Source organism: Manis pentadactyla, chromosome 1, assembly GCF_030020395.1.
Source record: "Manis pentadactyla isolate mManPen7 chromosome 1, mManPen7.hap1, whole genome shotgun sequence".
Classification (NCBI taxonomy): Eukaryota; Metazoa; Chordata; class Mammalia; order Pholidota; family Manidae; genus Manis; species Manis pentadactyla.
Window position 1 is genome coordinate 96,804,285 of NC_080019.1, and position 23,514 is coordinate 96,827,798.

Genomic DNA, 23,514 nt, shown 5'->3' on the forward strand with positions numbered 1-23,514 from the left:
ATGAAAATGATCTTTTCTTCTGCCACATTCTAGTTCTCTTAATTTCTTTTTTGGTTAATTTCCACAAGACTGGCTTTGAATTTTTGTATCAATAGCATTCCAACATTTATGCAGCAGCAGAGTCTTCCAAGACCTAATGTGCTTTTGAATTACTCTACAAGTAAAGAGAGACAATAGGTGAATCTGAAAAGGGGGAAAAGCAAACAAAAGAAAAATTTACTTCACACTCTGAAATTAATTCACCAAACAAAAATCTTCATAATAAACAGAGGTCAACGGTCACAATAGAAATTATGTTGACAACGTATAAGAAGCTATCCACCTTCCCCATACTTGCTGTTTGGTTTAGTGTCTAGACATATACTATAAATATCACCAACCTAATAAAGGTAGGAAATCATAGTATATAGACAACTGCATTGACTTGTGTTTATACTAACTGAAGTAAAAATTTCCCTGAAAATAGAGTATTTTTTGTGCTCAGTATCCTGTCCCTTATACGTAATAGTACTCATTGAAGTAATCAATGCACAACTTTATGTACTAATTTTTTATTGTATATTCATCTCCCTCAATATTGTAACTTGTGATTGTGTAATATAACTTGAAGACTAAGTTTCTCTACCATATGTAAAGATATATTGTAGAAAGGAAAGTGATAACACCAACCTTCCCTTCTACATAACTTACATGTCCAATTTGTAATGGACACATTGCTCTTTGAGTGTTTTATAGAAGAACTAAAAGCACTGTGTCAAGGGTCCACCAATAACTTGCAGATACTGTCTTGGAATGGAGAGAATTTCAGATTGGTATTTTGTACCCAAATTATCATGTATCATTACATGTTAAACTAATGCAAAAACTTTGAAAAATGAAAATCATGAGTTAAGTAAAGTTTAGTCTGGGTATAGAAAGGAGAGATGCAGTGACAACAAAAGGTGTTACTGAACAGTCATAAATGATGGTGTGTTCCCGAGGAATTTAAGGTTGAGTGGACTAAATGAGATTAAAAAGAGCATTTCCAATTCATAAAATGTATTGTGATTTGGTAAATCATTTTATCTAATATAATTAATTGTAATTATTATTTGGAGAATATTTGAGAATTTAAATATACTCCAATGTGTATATAAGGTTAGGAAATCACTAACTTATTTGTGTTTCAAAGTTACATCTCTTAAAAAAGATCTTGATATTTCCTCTGAAGGTTAGGGCATTTTTAGAAGAAATTTAGTATTCTAACAAGACATTTGTCTTTGTTTAAGGTCACCCTTACAACTTTGAAAAGAGAACATGCTGACAATTTATGAAGCAAATGTCGTCTAACTACCCATAGAATAGGGCAAACCTACATTACCTGTCAGAGCTACACTGAGAAATTGCAAGAAAAGACAACTGTACAGAGAATGTATCTATACTCTTGTCATTTTTTTCCTTCATGCCAGATATGCCACTAGAAAGTTAGAAAGAATCAGATTTACGTCTCTGAATAGAAAATTAACAATGAAGTTCTAACAAAGATGTGTAGATCACCATTTCAATTTATTTGAAAAAATAAACATAATCTTATATAGTGTGTCAATTTCAGTCATTAATCACATAATCCAATTGGAAAAAAAAATACAATAAAGCACAGTTTAAGTTAAGTTTAGTATAAGGAAGAATATCACAAGTGCCTGAGACAGAACCTGAATTTTTATAAATGATCAATAAATATATACTTGATTAATTGAATAGCTAATCTATTCAAAAAGTGAATGGGCTATCTTGCATGTTAGTGAGATTTCTTGTTACTAATTCTTATTATTGGAACTTTAAGGGAAAATCTGGTTGACCATCATTAAATTATGAAGTATAAAGAATTATTTTATTGAGTTTGAATTTGAACTAGATAGCCTGCTCAATCTCTTCCTACTCTGAGACTTTACAGTTTTAGTAAGATCTCAGTAATTATGAATACATACAAGAATCCAGTTAGATAAAACATTATACTCTCTCTATATGTATATACTTTGTGTGCATGTGTGTGTGTATACTGTATGTGTACAATCTTTTAATGATATCATTTTATATTCATTAAGTATAACTTTTATGTTTCAATGGAGATTTTATATATATATGTATATATAAAATTTTGGTTGCAGACAGATTATCAAGAGCTACCATATATTTATCAAAAGCTGTTTGAATTATGTGAGACGCTAGAAAGCATCTACTCAGTAATTTTGTGATGAAGGAGTTGTACAGGAGGCGTGTGCTCTGCTCAAGGCCTCCAGCTGTATAAGAGAACCAGAAGTCTTTTACTGAATCTTGGTTCAGTGCTTTCTTTTTTATTAGCATTTCCTGATGTATCTATTATATTTTTATTACCTACTCTCAAGTCTGTGTTTGAAACTTTTCAATAAGTAAATCTTTAGTGGAAACTGCATTTAAAATACATTATATACTATCATAAATACATTTTAATTTTGATGAAAATGAGGCAAAAGGCAATGATTAACAAATAATGCTCAAGATTCAGCAACTTTTCAGGAAGTCAAAACACCTAGTAATTACATGGAAATGGGAGGGAACTTCAGCACCCATTAAAATCATGAGTGTGAAATGAAGTTCTAATTCCTCAATTGTAGTGAAGGCACGACAGCTCACAATTCTACAAAACCAAAACATTAAAAGAAAAGGAAATATTAGCACCAGATTAAATTATATTCATTAAATGTCTAGTTGTAAATGTTGCCGGAGCAAACGCAGATGGAATCTCTGATGTCTACTGATTATTTAAACCACATGAAGTTAACAGTGTATCTAATAAGGCTTCACAAAAACTTATTGAAGCATTTTATAGGGAAAAGTGGCATTTCAAGTTTGTAATTATAGTTTGGAACTGACTCAACTCCCTGGTCTCATCTGTGGTTTATCTGGATTCCACACTGTCTTTAGCTTGAATATATTACAAGTGTCCTGATGATGTCTTAACTCTCCTAGTCAGGAAAGTTTTTTTTCACTCAAAAATTTGTTGTTTTTTTGTTCTTGTAGAGACAACTCTCTCTCATTCTCTGTCTCTTGTCTCTCTTTCAGGTTTATTGGTACATGAGAAAAGCTGTCATAACATTTGTGAAGCTGAAGATCACTGCATGGAAGCAGTGATCTAAATGGTTATCAAGTCAGCATCAAAATGAAGAAGTAAAACTATGTTTACAAATATAAAAGGAGTAAAACTGGACAGAGAGACTCACATATGAAGTTAAGAGGGATTCCAATAAAAATTCCAATGTTTGAAGGAATTGAATGAAAGCTACCAAGAAGGAATAATTTTAAGTCACACTGATGTGATTTTCACAGCTTTTATGAATGACTCTAGAGTACTGAGATTTGTTAAGAGTTCTAGTAACACAGAGTTTCCAAACAAGTATGTGGCTTCCAATGCATTGTTAATGGGTTATTTATTGCCCAAGACTGACAGACATGTGGATACACGTGCTACATGTCGATTCAAGTGCTCTCTCTGGTCAGTGGTGACTACGGTGAGAAGTTCCAGAAGCACTTCAGTCAGCTTTGCCCAGGTTCAACTTCACCTCTGACCCTTACTGGGTGCCTCTCACTTCTTGTCACAGGCCTGCTCTCAAATGTGCCTGAGCAGCATAAAACCCATTCAGTACTCATGGAAAGTGCAATCCAGACATGCAATGCCCTTGGAGCCACCGTTGATCAATGGGAAATGTAAGCCAATAAATAAGTCAATAAATACTGCTCCTCTTTGTACACCAGGTGAAAAGTTTGTGACTGAGCCGCTGCGGCTCATAGTAATGGCCTGTATGGTGAAATGCATGTTGTTTTCCTTTTTGATTCCCCTGTACCTCACTCCTACCCTCTGGTATCACTTCCCAAGACTACTTAACAATCCTGTTTCTCAGCAGCTACCTTTGGGTATCCCAGCCTAAGACAGCCCAGATTTATCCCTCACAGTCCTCAGTGTCTGGATACACTGAGCTGGAACACTCTCGATCAGCAGGAAGTAGACTCCACCCATTTACCCCGGAATACTGTACAGATACCACTTTTTAAGAGTACCAGGACATGAAGAGTTTCAGAAGCACTGCAATAAGCTATAAATGTATGATAGCTATTTGACTATAAATGCATAACTTACAAAGAACTACCCCCAAAATACAATTTATACAATTTCATTTCTGAAAACAAAATGCTCTTGGTTATTACTCAATCCAATTACATTACTAATTTAGAGGACAATATGGCTAACAGTAAGACAAAAAGAAATTGAATGTCTAAGGAGCATAGAGGAGCGTAGTGACAAAGCACGAATGTGAATAAGGTGACAAATCTCAAAGTGATCATGAAACATTTTGGATTTTAGCTGAAATATGATGTAGTATTTCCTACCATGGAGTACAACTAGAAGGTCATTTTTGCATTATATTTTAAATAGTAAAATGAATACATTTACCTTTTTTATGGGAGAAGAGCCAAACCAAGTGGCATTCCAGTTTACACCCTGCTACCCTGCTTTCACTGTTTATGTGGACTCCTTACGGCTTGAAAATCTGATGCTCGAATACTTTAAAACTATTGACACTCTTTAAAGTGATGACTTCTGATAATGTATGTGATGTCCTATGAAATTTGAACTTCCAGTGTATGAACTTATGGAACAATAATCCAATACTCTATGAAAACCGTAGTATGTTACCTAAGAATCAGGTATCTACATAGACAGTTATCCTTTCTATACTTAGCACTAGTCTTCAAATATTATTAGAAAAGAGGTTTCCTGTAAAAAAAAAAATCTTAGCCTACGCAAGAGAAATAGTACTTGTTTTTAATTCATAACATTTTTGTAAATAAACTTAAACATAATCATTTTACACTTTCCCTTCCCTTGCCCATTTTTAAGATGTCAGAATAATTCATTGGATTTGAATTATGTTTCCACTAAAAAATAAAAAGAATCACTTTACATTACAGTCACAACGTGCTTTCATGTGACTATCATTTTAGAAGTCCAGCCAAACATCCCACCTCTCATTCCACTGTCTCTATGGTGAATGTATGTATATGTGCATTTATTTATAATTACATGTGGGTATATACACATATGTATGCAAGTTTAATATAAATACATCTTTATTTATAAATTATATACATAACATAAATTTTGTGCATTTTAAAGAAAGTTTTTAGAAACATTTTTTAGAAAAATGGATATTTCTTTCCACCACAGAAAAGTTTGTATTGTGCATCCCTTGAAGACCACAGCTGTTTAGGTGCTTCTCTGTCCTCCTGCGTGGGTTGAGGCTCAGCATGTCTATTCTTGATTGACCTGGAACACTTTCATCATGGAATATAGAACCATAGAATATAGAATCATATGATGGATTAACAAATATTTTCTGCAAAGAAACAAACAGTAAATGGTGTAGGCTTTTCAAGCCATACAGATTCTTTTGCATGTACTCGTAGTAGGACCATAAACCATAGAAGGGCCATAAACAAATGAGTGCATTTGTGTCCCAGTAAAATTTTATTTGTGGACACTGAAATATGAATTTCATATATTTTCACATGTCCCAAAATATTACTCTTCTTTTGATTATTTTTCACTATTTAAAAATTTAAGAAAACATTAAATCATGGGCCATGAAAAAATTGGTGGTGGATTGAATTTGGCCCATCTGCCATAGTGCATTGACCTCTGTGCAATATGAAAGACAGAGAGAATGCAAAATCTAGGAATAGATTGTGTATCTATTTTCATCACAAATGCATTCCTATAGCATAAGAGAGAGCTTAACATGTAATAAACATACTATGATGTATTGAAAAAAGAAGATAGTAATTAATTTTTCTATTATTGATTAGAACAGTTTCTAAGGCTATGGGAAAAAAGCAATTATTAAACTAAAAAAGATATTAAGTCCAATTGCTAATAATAATGAATTATGAGTGAAAACCAAATGATGGTTAATAATAATTCTGTCAAGAGTTTTAAAATCAAAACTACATATTGCTTCAAGTTGCCTACTTTAGTATATAATTTCTGAAATGTCTTTTATACATCTGAAGTACCTATTGCTGCATTTTACATTGTTTCTAAGTAAGCATTCTTGAATGAGAACATTTTTAATTTAGTATCTCTGATTTTATAGCTAAATAAAAATTATCTTTTTCTGCAGTTTTTCTATTTTTCTGCATTATGCCTATTTGTCATCATTTACATTTCATTTTCATGTATTTTATCTTATTTTCTCAGTATTCTTTTTTGAGTAAAGTTGACCCAAGCTGGTTCCAATATACTATATTTTAGCATAAAGAAATAAATATAACTGAGTCTTTGAGTTTGATTGCAAAATAATGATAATTTCATAATGAGTTTTTTCTCATAAAAGTTCCATGCTTTATGTGATACTTAATCTCAAATATTTGCATATGTTTATTTTTAACAACCTTTTTTTTCAATCTCTTTATACCTCTTTTAGATTAAAAAATTTTCTTTGTTTTTCTTTTTATTCTTTTGCTCTTTGGTACCATAGAGCATGATAACCAATAAACTTTATAAAGTGCTCCCCAATACTTTAGCTAGCTCAATCCCAGATTAAATTAAAATAATCTCAAGGAACCACCGGCTAGAGTAGCAGAACTTCTAGTATCTCCTTCTTTGTCACTACATCCGCCTTCCATTTTCAATTCCTAAAATAAGCTATAATCCATTTCCAAATGATCTATGCATTCTGAAGATGTCTGCTCCACTTCCACATAGAAGTAGTGAGAGCTGTGGTTTTTAATCAAGCCATGGTTGCTCGTACACCCTGCTGTCAAAATGTGAAGCTATCGAGCACTGATTTTCCAGTCTGACCGCTGCAGTCAGTCTTGAGGTGATTCCACCTTGCTTGATCTGATCCCGGCGAAGGTTGAAGCTTACCTTTACAAGAGAATGATTCTGATGTCAACTCCACTCTTTCAGTGTCAGATTTGACCCAGGATATCTCCTGAGTGCCCAAGGAGATATTCTTTGGGCTCCTATTCTTTTAAATATTTCCCCAAATTGCTTGGGACTGCAGAAGAGTAAATAGGTTTGTTCAGCTGTTCACTTTGCAAATTTGTAACTGTTAGATTTTATAAGCTTAATTATCTAATCAGGGGTCAGAGAGTTTTCCTTTTTCTTACAATGAAAATGAAAGAACTCTTTCCCCTTGCCTCTTTTCCCAAAGTGGGAGGGATTAATTGACTTCTTCTTGGGGTCATGCACTATTAAAGCTCCAAAAAGGAGAAAACAGGTAACTTTCCAAGCACTTCTTTACTATGGGCAGAAAACACATAACAGAGCATAAACCATAAATAAGTTCAGCTTGAGTGATGTCTCACCAAAGTCGTCCCCTCCATTACTTGCTAATAGGTCATGATTCCATTTCCTTACAGTGATATTTCCTATTATATTTTAGACCATCCATATTTAAACATTAATATGATAGATCAAAAAATATCTATTATAAAATCAAGTGGATTTTACAAAGCTGAAAGAATGCTTTTTTCATGGAAGAAATGTCTATGGTATTGTAATGAGAATTACTACATAAATGGTCTATGCTTTCATAAGTTTACCTTGTGACAACTGTAGAAATGAGACATTGAATAAACATTAGTAAAGGTACAGAAAGTCAAAATCTAAGTATATTACTTTTACTCCAAGGCACTCTTGTTTAAATATGCTGTCAAATAAGTTATTAAAATAATTACTTACAGGCTTTTAATCAAATTTATATAATTTATACATTTTTGTGTTTGTTTATATTATATCCCATTTAGTATGTGATAAAATTAATTCTCATTCAATAACCTCCACTTAAAAAAAATGTTTATTGAAATGTGTGTATAGAAAAGAACACATACGTAAGCATAGAACCCAATGTATTTTCCCAAAATGAAGACACCCATGTAGCTGGCATACAAATTAAAAAATAAAACATTAGCTGCATGTTAGAAGAAGGTCTTGTGTTTCTCTCCATCTGCTAAACTCCCTCCAACTGCAGATACTCACTTTTCTGACTGCAATAGATTTGAACTGTTTTGTACTTTATGTAAATGGAATTGTGGAGTTCACTCTTTTAAATTTGTCTTATTTCACTCAGTTTATGTTTATGAGATCTATATAGTCATAGATTGACTTCTATATACTTTTCTGATGCTATTTGTTTGAGAAATTCTGTGCTTTTTGACATGAGATATTACTCATTTATATTGTATTTTACCTTGCTCAGTCTTAGAGCAGATTTTTTTAACCAAGATTTCAGTATTTATTTTGCTTATTTCTGCTTGGTGGTCTCTCACCTTTTCACTGGACAGAATGAAAACAGGAGTTCTGTATGTGAGTACATATAAATACATACATATACAAATATATATGTGTATACTTATATATATATATATATATATATAAATGTGCATATACTTTTACACAGAAACAAGTGTGTGTGTGTGTGTGTGTGTATAATTTCACAGCAATAACTCCAATTCCAAACCAGCATCATGAAGTTCAATCTAGATCTCCTCTAGAGCCGCCCAGTGCATGGCAGGGGCAGAACCTGAGAGGAGCTCCAACCTCGGCCTGTGGGAGAATCCAAAGCTATGGTTGGAATGGTTCAAGTTCACCAGCAGTTGGGGGGTCCTGAGCTTGGGTAACCTACACCCTATCCTCTCTGGAAAGGGATAGTTTGGGGGGCGATCCAGAGAACAGGGATCCTTGCAAACAACAACCCCTTTAGACAAATGCAGCCCCCAGGGAAGGTGGTCAACCCAAGCCCTGCCCCTGACTCCGCCTATGATCCCCTGGCATTTGACACAGGAGACAAAGCAAGATCATAGCTGGGGCAGGCCTAGACAGCCACCACTGTGGCTGCATGTTTCCTGCAACTCAGCCACAGAAGATTGGGAGGAAGGACCTGGAGGAGCCTAGGTGGGCTGTTGCCCAGCTCAGGAGCTGGCAGGAATGAGAGGCAGGACACCTCGCCCAGAGGGCTCCCTGGAGCCACTGATTCTGGGGGCTGCTGTGATCCCAGGAAGAACCACAGACTTGCTGTCTGTTTGTAACTTCTTTCACTAACATTGAGAAATCTAACAATAGCCTCAATATATTTACTTATTTTCTCACACCCCTATACATAACCAGTACTTGCACCTAAAGATCCCACCAGTTTGGCTTCTTCCCTTACATGGGCCTCAAGCCTCACCAGGCCTCCCTCTTGCTTGTGTCTGTTTAATGGCTTTTTAACAAAATTATTAGAGAAAGAGGAATTATTATTTTTTTGGACATATTTTGGGAGACAGTTGTAATTTTACTTTAAGACAAAACTAATGACAAAAGGAAAAATAAGAAAAGAGAAAGACTAATGTAATTTGTTTTTGTTTCATCAAGAGGGAGAAGATATTTGTTCTAGTCTTTATTACGTAATATCACCATTGCTCCTGTTAAGGGGTATCACAAAGATTATCAGTGGTCACATTTTAATCTTGATTTTATCACATTTTATTAAAGAGTATCACACAATTATCAGCTTCCAAAGACAATTTATTAAAAGACAGACTTGTTGATGTCTTTTATAAGATCCCCAAATAGAGGTTAGTAAATTAAAATCTATATATGGTTTATTGTTATCTTCATGTGTCATCAAGCTGGAAATTACTAACTCCTTATCTTGCAGTATCATTTTACACTTTCTAAAACAGCTTGTTTCTTTTGATTTCTATAATCATCTCCGTAACTAATTTTGGAAAGTTGAGTTATTAATTATTTTAAATATTATATTAAACACTAGTAAGGTATTAAGTAGATAATGTTCCTGACTTGAGAAAGCTTTTACTTTGCTGAAGTCTTACATAGAATGTGAATATTATTAAGTATCAGTGTATAACAAATTGATCCCAAAATATATGTTGGTTCAAGCATAATTTATTTTTCCTGCAAAATAATCTCCCAAGGTGAATTTTCCTGGTTAGTAGGAGGACACATCTTCCCACAATCAGTTAAACTGACCAGGCTTCTTCAGTCTTCAACATATACTTCCAAGTTCACCATGATAGTCTCCCTTGGTCAGCCAGTAGGTGGATAGATCATGGGAGGTTTCTATGAGGCAGTGTTGGAAGTGACTGATCTTATTTGTCCAGTTCTCTTACCACTATCTAGAACTCTGTCACACAGCTGCATGAACCAGCAGGGGAACTGAGTGAATGTAGTGTTGATGTGTGCCCAGGGAAAAGGAGAAAGATTCTGGTAAATAGTTAACATTAGCTGCCATAGCAATATATTAAATGTATAAAATGCAGACCTGCTCTGGTTGAAACATAAAAATGAGTCCATACATACCATCCAGTAGATGTTCCCTCAGCCTCTTAAAACACAGAAAAATATAGCAACAAAAATCCTTCTCCAAAAATCTACCTTTTCACAGGATGACATTTGGAAATTATTGCATAAAAATGTACATATTTAGTCAGTAATCCCATTTTTGGAGCTCTATACTATAGAAATAAAAGTATATCTTAAAAACTATTGCATTAAACATATACTCATTGTCTCTGCAATTCAATTCTTGGGACTCTATACCAAAAAATGAAAGAATATCATGTTGGTCAGCTCAGTTCTCAACAATTTGCTCTTCAGAATGTCTTCTAAAGCATTATTTGTTATTACAAAGGGAAAACAAAATAGAATAATAATCAAAAAGAAAATAGAAACCCTTTAATAAGGAAGTAGGAGGAAAAAGGATGTGTGTAAACATTTTAAGATAATGAACTTTGTAGCTGTTCCTTAGAACTAGTTCTACTTGAAGTATGGGAATTTCCACAACGTATTGATAGATGAGAAAAGCAAGATATTGATCACTGAATATAAAATGGGCTCACTTTTCTAAAATAATAAGAAATAACCAATATTTCTAAGTGCAAAGGGTGTGTGTGTGAGAAAAACAGTTGTAAGGATAATGAGAGGGCTCATTGCATTTAATCTTTTGCAGTTGTTAGTTATTTTGATTAAGGTCAGGTGACTACTGGATGTAGGAAAACATAAAGACCATGTAGTAGGATTGTAAAGACAGCATTGATGACATAAAAGATGTGATTATCAGTGGTAGAAAGAGAGTATACACATATTGAAATAACTGAACAGATATTCATCACAATTATGATTTGTATATTAGTGTGATACAATTGAAGGTGGGTTTTATTATTGTTTCTTTACTTTTATATATTTTCTGATAAATGTGGAAATGCTCCTATTAGAAAAACTCTATAGATTTTCTTTTCTTTTCTCTTAAAATCTCAACACAAAGAAATGCTGGGTGAGAAAAAGCCAGAGAGGAGATTCAAATTCAAATCTTCTTACTCCAATAATCCTTGCAGAATTCATGCATTTTTTACTTCTTTATAGTAAGAAGTTCTGGCACTTCCAACAGCAAATCTCCTTTTGGGCCTTTAAGTTCAGTTGGCAAGAACCCGATTATTAATATGTGTGTTTGTGTATTTGGTTCAAATAATTAAAATTGTTTGCCTAAATGTAGATGTTGTGCCATAATTCATATAATTGCCTAAAATATGAGATAAATATTTGAAGAATATTTTAGACATGCATTTTTGCCTGTATTATTTATTTATTTGTTTCTCATTTTATTTCTACTTTATTGAAGAACAATTGGCATACGATATTGTATTAGCTTCTAATGCACAACATAATGATTCAATATATACATTACAGAATGTTCACCACAATAATCTAGTTGCCATCTGTCATCATACAAAGTTACTACAATGTTATTGACTATATTCCCTGGGCTGTATATTACATCCCCATGTCTTTATTTTTTTTATAACTGGCAGATTGTACCTCTTAATTCCCTTTACCTATTCATCAGATACATTTGTATTAATGATTCATGACAATAGCTATTGTACCAGAAATGTATTTGCAGAAGCTTTTCAAAAACCCTAATGAGCCCAAGGGGTGATTTTAATTTCTCACTGTTTGGCAATACAAAGAGAATGGTGTAAATATTCTTTTACAGTGCTAAATAATTCAGATAAGTGTTCTGACTTTTAATGAGGCTTTCTCGTCATTTTTCCATTTGAATAATTTTAGTGAGTTTCAGATGTATTTTGGGGTTTTTTTAGTTATTGTGCCTTGCATTGAAAAGAAATATGCACAACAGATATTATGTAATAGATTCTTATACTTTGAACATTCAACTCAGGTTATTTTTATTAAGGTATCATTGATACACACTCTCTCATACCACCATCTTGAGTGTCTTCTCAACTCACTTTGGGAAAAGTCTAATTTATCTGTCTTTCCATCCCCCATCCTTCCATCAATTCACTCATCAATCCATTCATTGATCCACCTATCTATCTACCTAATCCCCCTAAATATGGCAAATTTCCTCTTTTAATCCAGCCATCTGATCAAGTCAGAGACATTTTGATGATTGCATTTCTGAATCTTGGAGGGATATACCAAGGTGAAGAAGTATGCAAGGGTTTCCTGTTGAAGATCAAGAAAGGTCTCAAAGAATTATCTAACTCAATAAGACAGCATTTGAGTCTTACTTAAGGAGTCTGAGAGGTGGGATTTTTTTCCTGAAAATATCAAAGGATTTGCAGATGACTCATTGCTCATGTATATAGAAGAAAAGATGGGGAAAAAAATCTCCTCATGACAAAACTGTAAAACACAGTGAAATAGGGTCACTGCAAGATGGATAATTAAGTTCTCTTCTTTTTGTAATCCAGTTCTGGTTGGACAAAGTGCTTGAAATTTAGATATTCAGAACTATGTGAAATCTAGGTTAAAGAGATCTCCATTAAATCCTAAAATGAGTTTTGACAGTCACCTGTATTTTGGTGGAATGGCAATAACAAAAATGACATTATATTAGCAAAGCTGAGACTATCTCCCAGGCTGAGAGTTCCAGCAGCAGTGGGACTACACTTTTGTATTGGTGCCACAATTCCTGGCAGGGAGAAACACTAGGAGAGCAATATTAACTCAGCTTCACATGCTCCTACAATGGACGCGACCACAGAACATCATAAACATAGAAGGAAAAATTATAATTATAAATATTGTGAAAAAGACCTTCCCAAAACTTATTGCTATTCCACCTCAGAGGCAAAAATAGAGGTGCCACAGTATGGAGCACAGCAAAAAGAATAGGCATGAACATTGAATGAAGTTTGGTCCAAAATGCTTGGAATGATTTATTTTCATGTCATTGTTTCTTTACTTGATAAAGAGGGAATGAAATACAAACTGCTTATGGTTTCATAAGACTTAAATGCATTAATTCATGATATTTCTTCATTATTGTGTGACTCTGAGTTTAGACTAGTTGGAGGTAGGCAAAGACAATGTATGATACCTGCCTGCCAAAAAACACTTACGTAGGGCTTCCCTTCTCAACCTGTAGACTCTGGCAAGAGCAGTGGTTCATTACTATATCCATAATGTGAAACTATCTTCTATCCTGCTCTTCCAAGAACGCATCAATGACCAACAGTGAAATATATTTAAAAGAGAGAAAAGAACTAAATCTCACGGTAAGATAAATTAAGATTACTTATTTGGATTCAAACTTGTGTCACTGTACCTGTGTATTAAAATAAGGACTTACACTGCTATAAATAAAATGGCTAACAAAGACAGGAAGGAGATTGCTTTTCCTTTGTAGTTTCTTTTACGTATCTGCTATGGTTATTTATATCATAATCAATTAGATCCCATGTATTATTTATAGAGGAAAAAATAGACTAAAACATTATTCTGTATATCAAAACCAAAAACAAGGAAGCAAAGAAAAGGTCAAAATTATAACGAACATGAATAAAAATAAAAATACTCATAATTAATGATTGCAAAAAAAAATATTAGGTGAAAATGACATAATACAGATTTGAAACTTCACTATAACACTGACCTTAAAGCCTGCAAACGTACTTTGTAAATTTAATTTTTAATATATCTCTGTCTATCATTGGAGACACAGTTCTGAAAACTGAATGTGAGAATACAAATTAAGAACAGATGTATATTGCTATTCCCATGTATTTTCCTATTTATAACCGTTTTTATGTTGTATAAAAGATTTCTAAAAATATATTTTAAACTCTGTTATCTTAATTAATAAAATAAAGATATTCTCCTGATAATTAAAAATGCTTCCAATTAACTCAGTGACCCAGTAACTCTTTCCCAATCTATATGTCAAGTATATTTCCTTATATGGCTGTTAGCATGATTTTGAACACAACAGATATTAAGAATACTCAGCATTATTAATGTTAGGGATGGAAGGGTATGAATAAAGTATGAAGGACTGACTTATCCTATACTTTCTATTATATTACTGCTTGCATTATAACCATGGAATCAGAATATTTTAAGATACTGAATAAATCATTTAGGAAATTAAGGTATCATAGGAATTTATTATTTCTTCCTCATCTCGCTGTAGATATAAAACTGAATTATTTCGAATTATTTTTTAGAAGTATAGACCTGAAATACACTTTAGTTTATTATTTCTAGAGAATGTGAAATGAAAAATGGGAAATGGATTTGTAAAAACAAACTGATATCTGCACATATTAAGCAGTGTGGTTTCCCAACTTATAGAGGATTTGCAGTGCAGGTGAATACTTAGTAACAAAATTTGCCCTGCTGATTCAGCCTCTGCTAAGAATGACCTCATTATACTTTATGCCCACAAATCAGAGCCATCTCTTCATCCTGATGTTAGTAAATTTCATTTTCCCTTCAGACCTGAAATAGTGTTGTCATCAATTACTCTTTCTCTCCTTTAATCTTCATGAAATCACCACTTTCTATTGATTCAATTTATAACAGTATTTCAGTCCATCTTTCCTTCTACTCCTACTGACACCATACTGGATCAAACATTCTACCATGATAGAGCATATAAGGTAAGATGTAAACTCTGACTAATACCTCCCACTTCCCCTTCAATCAAAGGGCACAAAATTTCAATTATGCAAGATAAATAAGTTCAAGAGATCTACTGCACAACGCAGGGTATATAGTTAATAACACTGTATAATACACTTTAAAATTTGTTAAGAAGGTAAATGTTATGTTAGTTGTTCTTATCAGACAAAAAGTAGTAATAAACAAAGAGGACAGGAGGAAACATTTGGAGGTGAAGATATGTTTATGTCATAGACCATGGTGATGGGTTCCCAAATGTATAATTACCTCCATATTCAAGTTGTATACATTAAATATGTACAGCTTTTTCTAAGTCAATCATTAATCAACAATGAAGTGATTTTTTAAAAAAATAGATCACAAAATCTGTGATTGTTAGATTTGAATCTCTCCTATAGATTTTGACATTGGGAGAATTCTTCAACTGTTATGGGACTTATTTTCTCATATTAGGAAAATAATAGCAAGTATTATCTACATTATAAGTTTGATATTTTATATATATATATATATAATATGATATTTATAATAGTGATTTACATCTACATCATAGGCAAGCTAATAAACATTAAGGACTTTGAATACTGCCATGCATATAGAAAGTTTGTAACTATTACTATTATTATTGCTTTTATATAATTTCACTTTCTGCCTCCATTCTTTTTAGAAAACACATTTTTAACTTAACCCTGTAGAACTATAACTTAAATTTGCCTTTATCTTGATGTGACACATAAATAAAATCACAATTCCTTAGTATAGATTTTAAAGGCTTCTGTATACCCAAATTATAAGTCTATACTCTTTCTTTTATTTGTTCAATATCTGTTGACCACTGCTGTATAAAATTTAATTCTATTTTCAGAGGACTCAAAATATCTTCCACTGTTTCTCTTCAATTTCTATATACTCTGTCCAATCACTGCTCTGACCCAGAATTCCTTCTGCTTTTATATACTACTCAAATCTCAGGAACCTATTAGAATCAAACAAATATAATGAGCATGATACTCACAATATATTATCAGAGCAAAATACTTTCTCCAGTCTATGAATTCGTACACATATCACACTTCTTGGTGTTACTGTTATTTAGGGACAAACCTTGTCTGCCCTATAAGACTATAGAATCTAGATACAGGGCCCATTAGCTTCTCTCACATTAATTTTAAAGAATCTGTGTTTCTTTCCTTTCTAGAATTTATAGTACACTATAATTTTCTTGTTAACTGGCTTATTTGCATTTTTTTCTCTTTCCTCCATTAGAATGTTGTTTTGTAAGTATATGGTGGTTGGCTATAGATAGTTCCTCTTTATTTTACTCATGTTAAACATAATGCCTGAGAAAAATTTGTTGATTATAGTCAATAACACTGTAATGTCCTTGTATGTTGACAGGTGGTAACTACACTTACCATAGTGAGCATTTGGTAATGTAATTGTCAAATCAGTATGTTGTACAACTGAAACCAATGTAGTACTGTATATCAACTATATCTTTAAAAATTATTTGATGAAATACAGTTATTAAGCTAGTTGAAGATCTATAATTCACTTTTCACTAGATAAATTTAGGTTGTTTTTTGGCACTGTTCACAGCATCAAAAATCTCTCCCTTGTCCCTCACTTATCCCACCGCTGATATACCCATAGCTAAAGATTGCTTAAATTCCTAGGGAAAGTTACAAGACTTTGCAATTTTAACTATATTTTCACTTACCTTTTCATACTTTGTTTTAAAATAATTTTAGATTTACAGAAGAGTTCAAAAGAGAGTAAAGAGCTCCCATAAAATCTTCACTCAGCTTCTCCTGACCATAATCATGGTATATTCATCAAAAATAAGAAATTAACATTCATGCAATACTATTAACTAAGCCAGTGATTCCACCAGGTTTTCCACTAATGTCCTTTTTCTGTTCCATGATCCAACCCAGGATGCCACATTGCATCTAATCTTTAGGTCTCTTTCATCTCTTCTAATTAGTTTCTCAGATTTTCCTTGTGATTCATAATCTTGACACTTTTAGACAGTACTGGTCACACATTTTGTAGAACACTCATCAGCTAGGGTTCTTCCAGTGTTTTCTAAATAAACATTAGGTTGGATTGGAGTTACAGATTTTAGGGAAGTATACATAAAAGTAAAAAGGAAGATGTACTTTTAAATGGAATCAAATAACTTGTGCCCTAAATGAAAGCATTCCAGTGAAGCAGAACACACGACTTGGCTAAAACAGTGAAGCAGTCACCAAACCTGGCAATAGAACGGTAGTTTCAAAGCAGATGGCAAATATAAAAACTGCGCATCTCTAGTGGAGGCTTAATACACAACACAAAGGTAAGATTAAAAGACAACATAACTAAAGTGTTGTTTTAAAAATCTGTTATCATTAGTTCTACATAGAAATAATTTTATGATAGCCCAAGTTTCAGAGCATTATAAATCTTCATATATTTCATGAATATTTACATTAATTTCCTACTAAAATCTTTCCACAAATATGTAATATAAAATTTTACTAAAAAATAAATATTTAAAAATAAACTCTAATAAATAGTAAAAATTATTTGGGCCACTTGTTAAGGATTCCAATTATTTTCTAAGTTGCAAAAATTCAAGATGAACTAGTTTAAAACATTCCAGCTGCCAGCAGTTTTTCCTAATTCATTTATACTCATTGCATGTCAAACCAGGGAAAGACAGACAATATTGACTTTGAGCAATTCATAAGTAATTTCACAAAAATTTAAAAAGGTTGTGGTATATTTAATTAAATATCTTATCATAAAGCTGCAAAGTTTTTTAGAGCTATGTTTTAAAGGCCAAATTCCTATGTAAATTTTACTTTTAAAAAATAAACTAAGTTTCTATTTCCATGAAAGTTACTTCAAAGTGATACTTAAACAATATTGTGTTTCTAATTATTTATCATTTTTGTAAAGAGCAAATATATTTAAAATTTGACAATCATAAATGTAATGCACTTCTGTCCCTAATATCCAAATATTTATTTTCTCATCTTAGCTCTGATTTTTTTATGGGACAGATAGGTTGGACTTCAAATTACAATGTAAATTAATTTTATGACCTTACAAATATTCCACATTAAGGTGTGAGTTCTGAGAGTTCTACATTTCAATAAAGTGAATTACATCTGTCTCAGAATATGATTGTATATCTATACTTATGTATAACTTTAATTCATTATTCAGTAATAAATAAACTGTTTTAAAATTTAGATTTATAGAATTCAAAACATTAAGCCTAGCATTGCAGTGTACAGGACTTCCTTCAAGTGAACTTCACCTATAAATTGGATGTGATAATCACACTTCCTATTTCAAACCACCTCTTCTACAGCCTCTGCTGTCTAGTTAGTATTTTTATAGAACATTTTAAATAAAAGATAAAAGCAAGGCTATACTCTTTTATTTAAGTGAGTTCACATACACATAAATCATCCTTTAACTCCTATTATTTTTGCATTGTTTCTTTTAAAAGTTTAAAAATATTTTGCAGGTTGTCTTTCATTAGAAGTTTGTTGAGACTCAAGTTATAATGATTAGCACAGGTATGTAAATGAGCTAAATATTCAGAGTAGGCCTTTTTGTTTCTTTTTTAGATGTCATTTCTAACTTTTTCTTCAGATGCTAGTAGTTGTTTTATGATAAAACTGTTTTATACATTATTTTAAATCCAGTGGCCTGGAATTGCAGTAACTTTTAGAACCTAGACACTCAGTAAAAAGTAAGCATATAGAATAATAGTTTTAGGCCTTAATTTGGGCACTGATCTTTTAAGATTAATAAAAAAATCTGTGACTCATGAGAGGAAATATATTTGACTGTTGTTTTACTTCAGTTTATCTCAGCCACAAATAACTGAAAAATTTACTTATAGTGCCCTAAATAATTAAAAAGTACACTATCACACAATAATATTTCCAGAGTGCTTAATGTGGGGTGGTTTGATAAAGCAGTTGTTTTAGTGTGGCTTGGCAATACCTGGGAATCTCATGAAAAGTATCTGTAATATCAGAATTATTTGCCCATTTCCCTCTCTTTCTCTCTCAAGTATACAGTGAAGTTTTCCAGGAGCTGCACATGTGTGATACCACTACCAGACTGAATGAACAAAATCGTATGAGAATTCAGCCCTCTTCTTTCCAGCTAAACATTGAAAATATTTGCAAAAATACAAAGGGATAATGAAGAGCAGGGTCCTGGGACAAGCATCATAGTTAACTTTTCTTACCTCTAATGAAAAATGTTGAGATATAACACTAAACTATGTTTTCTACCTTTATCTTGTATCTACCTACCACTTCAGCATTTTATTAAAAATAATAATAATAAAGAGAGAAATGTGGTATCCACATATAAATCAAGTATAAAAATCAAACGAATATCCATATTTGAACTGATTGTTTATAGTTCATAATGCATGAGCAAAACCGAAAGTTTCTGTGATGACTGCCCTTGTACTGTTCACCATGTAACTTATTCACTATGTAAGAATTTGTTCTCCATGAAAGAACTTGTTCATTATGCTTCAGAAGATTGGAGACTGATGAAAATTAGGCTTGGGGTGGATTAATGATTGTGCATTGAACATTGACTCCCCTATACAGAATTTTATTGTTGTTAACCATTTGATCAATAAATATGAGAGTTGCCCTCTCATAAACAAAAACAAAAACAAAAACAAAAGTACACACTTCCAATTGTAAAATAAATAAGTAACCGGGATGTAATATATAGCATAAGGAATATAGTCAAAATATTGTAACAACTTTGTATGGTGATAGCTGGTAGCTAGAATTATCATGTATATAAATGTTGAATCACTCTGTTGTACACCTGAAACTAATGTAATACTGTGTGTCAACTACCCTTCAACAAAAAATAATTATCTACAAAAAAAAAAAAATGTTGAGATATAACAGTATAGTAAGAACAGGAAGGATTCCATCTTAAAGCTAAGATTCCATTTTAAAAACCAGGAAGTTAGGAAGTAGGAAGATGTTACAGAACCATTGGCTATATTCTCCATGCTGTATTACCAATCCTGTGACTAACATATTATGATTGAGAATTTTTGTGCCCCTTCATCCCCCTCTCCCTCCCCCATGGTAACCACCAGTCACTTCTCAGTGTCTATGAGTCTACTATTGTTTTGTTCATTTTGTTTTGTTTTCTTTTTAGATTCCACAAATAATCTTTAAAATTTTTTCTCATTTTTAAATTCTAATGCAGTAGATATTCATAGATATAGTCCACATAAACAACAGCTCTTTTGAGTACTTAATAACTTTTAAGACTCTAAGGAAGTCCAGGGTTTCTGAATTTGAGACCTGCTAGCTTGATGGTACAGATCATTGAGTACCAGGTGTTTTCATCTCCTGGTTCTGTCATTATTACAGGTAATGAATGATTCCTCCTGCATGTCCCTTCCCATAGCTAGAAAACTGCAGTGATCCCAGGTATTACACACAGTTACATGATGCAGCCAAGAAGAAAGGCAATTACTCCCAAGTTCTTCCTTTTAAGAGGGAGGCAAATGTCACTCATGACTACCAAAAGAATTTATCTCATGTCCCTTGGCTGGAAAAGGATAAATATCTATATTAAGCCAATCACTCTCAAAGGGAATGACATCACTTTGATGCACTGAGTCCAAATGCCATATATCTCTAGGTAGAGTGGCAGGGAAAGTCACTTGCTAGAATCCTTAGCCCAGTTGAGGGTGAATAATAAAAATCAATAGAATTTCTAAAAGTAGGGCAGAATCTTAGCTTATGAATGGTTTTAGATAAAGTGAGTATGTCATTTACTTTTTTGTGCTGATTTTATTTTAAAAAATCAGGCACTGTGTTAGACACGTTGACCATCTCATTTGTGGCCCTAGCCATAGTCTTTGTTCAACTAATTATATTCTGAGATTCCTGAGATTTAAAGTTGCAAAAGTAATAATTACCATTTAAAAATTAATTTAGTAAATACAGCAGGCTAAATGGCTAAACAAGTTTTAAAAAGCCAACTTGAGGCAATAGTTTGATAGTAAGCATTCAAATGCAAAGACGTAGAAGATTCGAAACAAAGAAAAGCCACAGATCTCAAATAACTTAAATTGTATAACAGAGTATTTTATTCCTTCCTTGAAAAATGCATATTTTTCCACCATATTAAAAATAAAATATATATGTGAAAACGTGTACATACTGTAAAACACTAAAGGTAGCAACTTATTATGGTTGTACTATAGTTGATAATTTATTTATTATTATGCTTGTTTTATTTTAGTCTGATTCTGGACCTTCTAAAAGCAATAGACTGTTATGAAATGCTTCAGTTTCTAACTCTGGTCCTCTGCCAAATTTCTAAGACTCCCTTCATATAAAGGTTTTTGTCTTCATTTTCTAATTTATAAAATGATTAGGTTAAGAAAATGCCTTCTGAGGTGCTAAACGTTCTTCAATAGTTACACTCTTTAATGTTTTCAAAAGTTATAACAGCTTGATTGATCTGCTTGACCTTGTCATTCACTTTTTTCAGGAACAGATTCGAAGACTACATATGTAAAAGAAATGACATTTTATATGTGTGTTACAAACTGATCTGCATGACAAGTTCATAAGCATTTAATTACTTGCCTATTTTAGACATGAGCAACCCTTTCCTGATATGTATTAAAAATATCTTGTAAATAGTTGATATTGCTTTGAAAAGTTCTGGTCTCAGTTTTAGTTTTAGAATAAAGATTCCAAATAATTTGCATTGCTATTGTAACATCCTTAAAATTTAAATTAGGCTTTGAATGAAATCAGTATCGCTTTAAATATAGTTGCATATATATTTGTCATATAGCTTTGGAAAGAGAGTGCTGATTCACCTACTTTTAAGTAGATTACTGCATTATTAAGAGTTCTTTACTAATAATTACTTTACCTTTTGTTTTGTAGATAACATGCATGTAATATTGAGAAATTGTGATGCAGTAGATTGAATATAAAACATTTAATGTTATATTCAAATTAAATACCAATTTCCATAGTTGGCAATATTTCAGAGTACCTCCAAGAATAACTATGTTTTTGGACTAATTTTTAGAATAATTTGACTTATAATAACTTCAAACTAGTATCTCCCTTTCTCTCCCCCAGCCCTCCTGTCTTTCACCCTCTGTCTCTTTGGTTGTATTGACAAGTGATTCAACTAGAAACAAACAACACGACTGATTTAAAATGAAAATATTCTATGCAGTTTATATCCCTCTGTAAACAAGAACATAACCAGATAAATTGTAGTTCAATTGAATGGCAGTTATAAGAATTTAGTCAAATCAGCCAATTCAGTCGTATTGGTAAAATAATTGAAAGAATTGCCTATAAATTTGAAGTTCCAGTTTATGTTTAATTCTGTCCTCAGACATCTTCCCATAGAGAAGATGCTTTGCTGGAGGCAAATTAGTATTATCCATATCTCCAGGGGAATTAATTCAATGTGGTAATGCATTACAGCAAAAAATTAAAATTAAATTTCAGTTGTCTCATAATAGTTTTTCATAACCACCTGACAACCTAGTTAGTTAACAGTAACAACATATTATCTCTTCTGAAAGCCTAACAGGTGTTTGGTAGACTTTCTTCATCTCTTACACACCAGTACTGATTCTAACTGGCATGTTCCATTCAATAGATGAACATTTTTTATACTTGTAGATATCATCCACCTGTTCAAACAGTATCAGCTCCAAACCTGTCTTCTTAGTTGATGCTGGCTGCTCTGTTCTTGACACCTGGCCCATCCGATCCACATCATTGTTTCCATAGGAGAGATTTATTAAACACAGTCTCTTGCACCTGTCTCAAATTATTTAAATCTGTCTCTGTCTGGCACACTGTCAGTTTTAGTGAGACTGTAGAAGAATAAGTCGTTCTGTGCTGAATCATAGTTTTGTTTCATCAGTTCTCTAAAAACTCATCAGAGTAAATCTAACTATGACACTACTAGAAACAATCTTAAATTGAAGATTTCATACTTGAATTTTTCCAATTCTTTTAGTTGAATAGACTAGACATATTTTAAGGGTTGGAAGATTGAGATTGTGCTCATTATATATGTTTAGAATAAGTTTATCTCATTGCCCTTAGAACCTCTGTGATAGGGAAAGTAAACTTAGGAAAAGATAAAACATGCATTTTCATGGTTTATGAGAATTTAAGTGAGCTAATAATAGTTGATCTTCCTGAGAGGGAAAGAATGGAGTAAATGAAAAGAATTAACAAGAGTGAAAAAACAAATAGGGTGGGGGGAAGAAGGAGTTCTAGCTGTATTAGAATGTGATATTTATGGTTAATAACATATTTTTCTCAATGGGCAATGAAAAATTCTGAAGACTTGACTATCTTATTGTTGGGGTGACTTCTTCCTTTGCAAGTAAAAAACTATGGGACTGGAAATAAACATTAGGTGCATGTATTTTCAATTTTCTGGTAAGTCAG